The sequence below is a fragment of the Corvus kubaryi genome, unplaced genomic scaffold (genome assembly GCF_017639235.1).
Source record: "Corvus kubaryi isolate FWS band 111438036 unplaced genomic scaffold, C.kubaryi_AGA036_p1.0 split1-131, whole genome shotgun sequence".
Classification (NCBI taxonomy): Eukaryota; Metazoa; Chordata; class Aves; order Passeriformes; family Corvidae; genus Corvus; species Corvus kubaryi.
Window position 1 is genome coordinate 6,628,637 of NW_024582073.1, and position 8,468 is coordinate 6,637,104.

Here is an 8,468-nt window from a genome sequence, read left to right on the forward strand (position 1 = left end):
CTTGGAATTCACCTGTGGGTACTAAGGGCACTGGTGGAAGAGCTCACCAAGCCACTCCATCATTTTTCATCAGTCCTAGTTAGCTCGAGAGGTCCCAGACAACTGGAGGTTTGCCCATGTGACACCAATCTACAGGAAGAGTCAGAAGGAGGATCTGGGGAAGAACAGGCCTGTCAGTCTAATGTTGGTGTCAGAGAAGGTTATGGAAGAGATAATCTTGAGCACGATCACACGGCACGTACAGGGCTGTACTGCAGAGAGAAGAGTACAAGAGGTTGTACAGTGGGGCATAAGGTAGAAGGGAGACTCGGACCGTATTGAGCTTCCAGGAATTAAGTGAACACCAGTTATTTGTCAGAAAGAGTAATTACCAGTAGTCCCAGCTACAGCAAAACATATCTAAAGAAATGGGAGGGAAGCACTAGGCACACAGATAAACTGTATGCTCTCTATGAAGTTGAGAAGAGAAATGGAACCTTCCAAAAAATAGGTACCTTCATCTTCATGGACTACACAGGGATTCTGGGAAATAAATCTCTTAACCGAGGTACTTCAGGACAATGTCTAATCAATTGTATGTCACATTTATCTAATCAGTTGCTAAAATTGCTATCCTAGCTGTTTAGTTCCCAAGTGTTTAACTATCAAAATATCAGTGACATTATAAATATCTGTGTTTTTACAGATTAAATGCAGAAAAAAAATTGAAATATTTTTATATTGACTGGAAAAATGCATAATTGCAAATCAGGAAGTGCAATGTAGTTACACAACATCAAGCTTTTTAACAGTGGTCACCTACTTAGTTGATGTCAGAGTAAGGGTAACAAGGAGTCATTTCTGCTGGTGTGAGATGGCAGTCCTTCAGTCTGAAGAATGACCTAGTAACATATCCTGCCTTTTTATGTTATCCAAACTCTATTTAGATGCAATTTAATCTTTGGATTTATTTTCAATACATTCTTAATCATCAATGGCTTGAATAGGATTATTAACTCATCTGTCCTCAACAGATGCAGTGTGTTAAGTCACAAGTTGTCACAAGTGTTGAAGACTTGTATGTTTGTGAATAAGCAGCTTATTCTAAGTCCAAACAAAAAATAGGTGCTCCTTTCTAACAAATTCACGTGAGGTTCCAGCCAGAATACTTGCTCCTAGCAAAAGTCTCCATCATCCTGAAAATGCAAGCTGCTTTCCTTCTTAAAGACAATTAGTGTTTACTCACCATTACAAAAGTGTTCTGGGGACCACACCACTGCTATTCAATTTTTTTGCATTTGCAGCAGGCTCTGGCAATCCCTGGTTTTTGTACATTTATGATTCACTTTGTCTGGGCTTACACTGGGGCTACTGCTTGGCACAATGTGACTGTGACCCAAAGCCAAGAGATAACGAGTGTGTCTTTTCCATTGGTGCTACATTTGTCTTGGTTCTGGCCAGGACAGGGTTAATTTTTTGCAGTAGCCGGGAGGGGGTGTGGCCAGGGCCCAGATGTTATTTGACACCACCTCACCTCATTGTTGGCTGGGAATGGGATTCTCTTGGTTGAGTAAGCAGTGTCATGATGGAGTGGTCTGGTATTTGTTTATTGTTGGGCACTTTCATGCAAACCATTTATTTTTCCTATATTGTTATTCTTACTACTGTTACTGTTTGCTTTCTCATCTCATTGCTGTTTCCAGTTCTTTTCTCAGCCCATGAGGGGAGTGGGAGGGGAAGCAGTATGTGGATTTAGTGAGAATACTGAATTGGAGAATACCATTCCTAAGCAACAAACATTTATTACAAGGGGCAGATCTTATTTTGTTATATACCCAGCATGTGGAGCTACAACAAAGCTGAGCAAAAGATCCCATTCTTGCCATGATCTCCTGAGAGCACAGCTGGACTTCAGGTAATGCTCACAAGCAGGCTACAAATGTCAAAACCTGGAGGCAGGACTTTATCAGATGACAGCGTAACAATCCACTGGAAGCAATTTGTGGAATGAGCAAAGCCAAGCAAGGTTCCTGATGGACACAAGGCTCTGCAGAGCCCTGACACTGAAAAGAGTGACTGTCTTTATATCTTCCTGTCTTTTTCTGTGTTTTCATAAGATTTTTCACTCAAACCCTACTCTTTTGACTAAGTGGACAGTGTGCAACGAGCTCAGAAACTTAATAAGGTAGTTTAAGAAATTACACAAAGTCTCTGATACTACAGTGGCTACTTTGAAAAATGTCTGGGGTGAAAAAGATTCAAGTCGGAAAAATGGAAGTAGGGGTATAGTCCTCTGAAAAGAATCTTTTCATAGCAGAAACAGTGTGATGCAGGAAGAGCTGCAAACTCTGCTGTAAATAGGCATCCAGGCCCTGGTATTGATCTGGAAGGAAGCAGGATTTGTCATAGAATATTATGAGTTGGAAGGGACCCACAAGGATCATCGAGTCCAACTCCTGGCCCTGCAGAGTACATCCCCAAAAGTCACACCAGGTGCCTGAGAGTGTTGTCCAAGCACTTCCTGAGCTCTGTCAGGCTGGTGCTGTGACCACTTCCCTAGGGAGCCTCTTCCAGTGTCCAACCACTCTCTGGAAGAGAAAAGGTGAAGAACCTTTTCCTGTTATCTAACCTAATTCTCCCCTGACTCAGCTTCATGCCATTCCCTTGGGTCCTGTCACTGGTCACCAGAAAGAAGAGATCAGTGTCTGCCCCTCCACTTCCCCTTGTGAAGATGTTATAGACTGCAATGAGGTCTCTTCTCAGTCTCCTCTTCTCCAGACTGAGTGCCCTCAGCTGCTCCTCATGCAACTTCCCCTCCAAACCCGTCATCATCTTCATGGCCATGTCTTGATGCTCTGTAATAGCCTTATGTCTTTTTTGTATCGTGGTGCCCAAAACTGCACGCTATGATAAAGTTATATGGATGATAGATTATGAAAATTCCTCAGCTATGGGACACTGTCAAACTGCACAAATGGCAGCTTCTGCTCAACACCTGTCATGAGCCTGTGGCACACTGAGACTGGCAGCTGTTAACATACTGCAGCCTTTGCAATACTTCCTAAAAAAGGAAAGGTGAGTCTGTAGGTGGACAATGTTTTGCCGGGAGCTAATGAGCATTTATGGAAAAAAAAAGATTAGTAGTTTAGAAGATATATTTTAAAGTAAAGGAGATATGAAACAAAACAGATGAGAAAATTAAATTACAGTTTATTTTATTAAATCAGATTAAATTATAATGACTTTTTTCAGACTAAATAAAGCTGTTTTACATGGCTAATACAGTGTGATAACTGAGGTGAAGCTTCATAAAAACATGCAATGCTTTTAACAGCTATTAGGGAAATCAAAGACTCTGACATACAGAGTATCATTTGCAACACAGCTGAAGCAGAAGATAATTTAAGTTATCACCTATATTGTCAGTGGTATTATTTTAGGAGATACTTTCAAGAGAATGGTTGATTTACTCCAGAGAAGGATCATTCTTAAGACTAGTCATCAATGGTGCAAACCAAAGCAGCTGTTTCATCAGTCTCCAGTCAAAAGGGTGAATTGTTATTGATAATCATAACTGATAATGGCCTTCCTGAGAGCATATGATAAACCATAAGATAATTCATCCACTTTCAAAAACAGTTGATTTCCCTGTTATTCACTAGAATTATCTCTGCACAGCAACATTTTTTTTGTCATGCTAGAATGATGAATTTTCATCATATGCAAATGATAGAATATGCAAGCTGTGATTAAAGACAACCAGAGAAAAATGAGTTTGTCTAGGAGCAACAGACCTAAGACTAAGGATCTTCTAGTCCTATTTTCTGCTGTTGTTTAAGAGGGAAAATTATTCTTCTCTGGGACAAGTTTAAAAAATATAAAAATCAAAGCACTTTCATGCTGATGATGCAATGAAGTAGTTTTGAAAACATACCATGAAATATTTATTTAAAATATTGGCAGACTTCTGCATTATGACACAGTGGAATATGAATATATTCTTTAACCTCCATGCTATCTCAATGCTGCTAAATTTTGAAATGTTTGATATGATCCACAAATGATTTTTGATAATCAACAGTATTTTCCTTACACAATCTAGTGAGGACCTGTCAGACTAATTTTTTTCTCAATAATTAAACTAGGAAGCAATGCTGGTTTACATGAAGTATTTTGACCCAATCCTACAACTGTAAATAAATCTATTGACCTGACAGATGAGTTTACACCAAGGTATATTGTAGAACACTTCTGTTTGATTATGAAGTGAATATCCAACAGCAATTAAAATAATTTGAAGCTCAGCCAGATCTCTGCTTATTTTTCTAGGAAACGCAGGAGATACTTATGATTGTGACATATTCCATTTGGTTATTAAAGATTTGTTTTGCAAAGTGTAGCATAGTAACCAATAATCGGAAGATGGAAAAGGAACCTTAAGAAAAATGGAGATGCAAAAGGATAAATTTAGTGCAATTTTAGAGAATGTAAAAGGCAGCAAAATAAAGTCTAATATACCAAAAAGCAATCTCTACATATCTGAGACTTTTGTTCCAATTGAGAGACCTAGAGGTCAATTAATGGCAATTGTAGAAGTGCAACAAGTGACATAATATATTGCAGAGAGAGTGTTAATGTTCTGGATAGAATTATTTCACCCTTCCTTTAGATTTGCTATGGGATACTGTTACCAAGAGTTTAAATTGTCATTCTGGAGAAAATGTTTTCCAATTATCAGACAGACCAGCCTTATGAAGAGACCTTTTTATCTCTTGTGCTTTGCAGATTAAAAAACTTCTTATACTCTAAGGAGGATTGCTCAGGATAGGGTGTACTGAAAAGCCACTTTCAACTTTCAACAAAGGCTGAGCCAAGTATCAACCAAATCTTTTTGAAACCGGAAAAAGTACAGACCACAGTCTTTGCCTGCCCCATTATTTTTCATTTTCACATGTCTTTGTCCTCCTGATCTGGCTGGAACAGTAAGTGCTCACAGTAGTCAGGTAGAACAGCTGCCCTGTTAGCCTCTAAAAAAATAAGACCAGACAGATAATCAAATAGTATTCTCCTGAGAGCATCCTATAAGCTGTGAAATTATTCTTATCCTTAACCACTTGAAGGGAATTTTCATCTTAGCTGGAGATAAGAGGAACCAGCAAAATGAAAAGATTTCTTTGCTATTGGATTTCAAAATATGGGTGAACATACATCAAACATACATTGGCATGCTGATTTGCCATGATTCATGCCAGGGTCCTAGTCCTCTAATAATTTGCTGTGGCTTTGGCTACATTGGCAGATACTGGGGTGAAACAGAAGCAGATCTTCAGAGACAATCCATTGGTACTCAGAAGGCAGCACCCACAGTAAGTGTGGTTTGGAGGGGATTTACTTTAGACTAGTGCCAATCTTAGTTCCATAGATGGAAGACCCACTGGTGCTGGAGCACAGCATATTCCAGCAGTCCTGGTAAGCACATCCGCTGCAATCATCATGTACTTCAAGGCCCACCTGTGAATTGAACACACCTCATTTGCACTGAAGTGCCAATGTGTACCATGTACTCCTTGTACATTTGTGCCAGTGGGGTTCACTGGGTTGAACTGTGTCACTTCCTTGACTGGGAAAATAGAGCACAGACTGGAGAAGAGTTTGAATAGTGCTCACCTCCTGCACATGACTTTGGGGTTATCCAAGCTGAATTTAACTTCCTAAATGAAATTGAGTGCATCTTGATGTCCAAGTCCCCTGTAAGACTCCTTGCATTTTCTACCGCATACATGGGCCTTGCACTTGGAAGTACCCCTCTTCTCACTGGTCACCATATTCCCTATCAAAACCTGTTAACTTCGAAGGTGTGTCTTGACAGATGGTAAATCCAGGCTCCTGAGAAATCCAGGGTCCTAGTCTGTTTACTGGGAAGTTGTCTGATAGGTGAGGGAGAAGCAAAGATAATATTGCGCTCTTAGGGTAAAGAAGAGTTAGGGATTGTGGACTTATGTCTTGTAAAACAGGAAAGATCCAAATGTATTTATTTGCTGTTTGCTGGCTCATGTTGAAAATACTTGAAGGTATAGTGCAAGGCAGTGACAATATTAATACCAAGTGAATGTTTGTGATTTGAAGTTATCTTTCTGTACCTAAGCACCCCAGCCTAGTTACCACAGATGTGTCTACACTTGAACTTGCTTTTCATTTCATCATTACTTAAAAGGAGAGGAAGTGTAACATGCTAAATGTAAAGGAATATCATCTTATATGCTGTAACACTTCCCCTTTCCCTGGATGCAAAGATAGGTGCAGTCCTCTTTCTTCATCAGTTTTTCTCTACTTGAGATTACTTCTCTTGCTTAATTTTTAAGTGCAGCTGAAGATGTACTGTTAGTAATCATTTTAATGAGTAACGTAAGTGAGCAGTTAAATTTCCTATTAAGATGTTGACTGTTTCACTGAAAGCAATTATTTTGTGGTTCAAATCACAATATGAAAGCTGCACTGAAGTTCCATTTCTGCATCTTTCTGTTCTCCTCCTGCAGATATCCACCATCCTCAGATTTAAAGGCCTCTTTTAAAAAGGCCAGTACCAAAATGTTTGCATTTGTTTTCTTTATTCTTGAGATGTTTTTCACATTTATTGTAACACTAGGCGACTATCCTGTTTAAGATATTTTTTTGATTTATAGTAAATATTCAGGTAGGATTAACCATGATGATGCATATTTAAAACCACTTTTTCTGAACTTCCCTAAGAAGAATGGAACTGTTTTCATTTGGGTTGCAGGTTTTAAATACCATGCATGTGACTGTGATCTTATGTTTGTGCTTTCTCAAATGCAAGCACACAAATGTCATGTGTGTACTTTTTGAGGACGTCCCCGACCATGACAGGGGGATTGGACTAGATGATCTTCAAAGGTCTCTTCCAACCTGAAGTATTCTCTGATTCTAATAATCTAAGGTGTGAGGTGCACACAAGGAATTGTTTTCTGAATCCACAGTTAAGGTCTACAAATGCAATTTCATCAAAATATTGTGATGTAAATCTATCCTTTTGAAGACATGACTGCAATGGTCCTTGATCTCTTGCTTGCTGTTCTATATGCTTTTTTTGGTGGAAGACAGAACACAATAATATTTTTTTCTTCTGTCTCCACACACTGAATAACTTTGCTCTCAGCAGGGTAAGTGATCCTTACAGAACCATGTGAGAGCCATCAAGTTCCCTCAAGCACAGTGAATGAAGATGGGCCATCCACTAAGCCTAGGTTTTCAAAGCTCTTATGCACTCAAAATGGTATGCAGCCATACAAATATGGCATCAAGTCTCACATGTTCCTGTCAGGGAAGTAGCTATATCCAAGAGAAATACAGCAGAAGGTGGATGTCAGCTATGTAAAATGACATATGACTGTTCTTAAGTTCCTCTCTGGTCTTCAACAATTGAATAGTGAAGAATCAAAATGCTCTTCTATACAAAGTGTGAAGTTTCCCAGGTGAAAAATAGTGATATTGCTGTTTATATATTAAAGTGGTGGACTTTTTCCTCCTCCTTCTGTTTGGACTTCAGCTTTAAGCATGAAAATTCTTTCTCATGTCCTTTTAGACAAATCACATATTGTAGGTACCTTGAGGTTGAATAGGTGTCTTCCAGACTGGAAATCAAGAGCTTGTGCTAAGTGCCTTTGCTCTTTTTATAGTGCATGAAGTTAGGTGTATTACTATGGAATTCAAATTAATAATTACCCTTTTAAGAAATTAGGGAACTGGTGATCTGGTCTGGCTGTGTTTTAGAGGTCTTTTACATTGGATTATCTTGTTACTTGCACTCCTTAAATCTGAAGAGTAGAGAAAGTTCTTCAGTGAGCTTGGGCAGCATTTAGGTGCTGAGGTGCTCAAATTAGTGCTCCTCCTGTTGTTTGTATGGGTATTCCTCTAAAGTCCTGGAGAAATTTCAGTTAAGTCTGAATATATGTCTTTGGATTTTCCACTACTAGGCAGCAGCAGATGTGATGTTACAGCTGAGATGTGATTTTACATTTAGGTACTTAAAATCTTTACCAAATTCAACCCATGAATTATTTTTCTTTTTTTTCATTTGTCAGCATGTCATCACTTCCCATTTTACAATTGATATTCTACACTGTGATGATTTAACAATATATTCACTTTTTTTTTGTTCTATAGGCTTAACCAATCTGAAACTTTCATCTGTAAATTTTTGTATTTCTTTGAAACCATTAGTTCAGTGAGTAATCCATTAAATAAAATGGTCTCAAGAGCAGATGTGTAAGTACTCAACTTTTTAACATGGAAAGTTAATTGCCAACGGTAGTCTCAAGCAGTTTCTGAAAGATGGTCTTACTTTCCTACTGACCCCAGAATTATGTAGCTTCTTTAGCAAATAACTGCCAGACTGAAAATGGTTTTGAAGGACAGTGACTTAGGAAGCTCTGTTCTTCTATTGATAGACTCATTAAATATGACTGAAG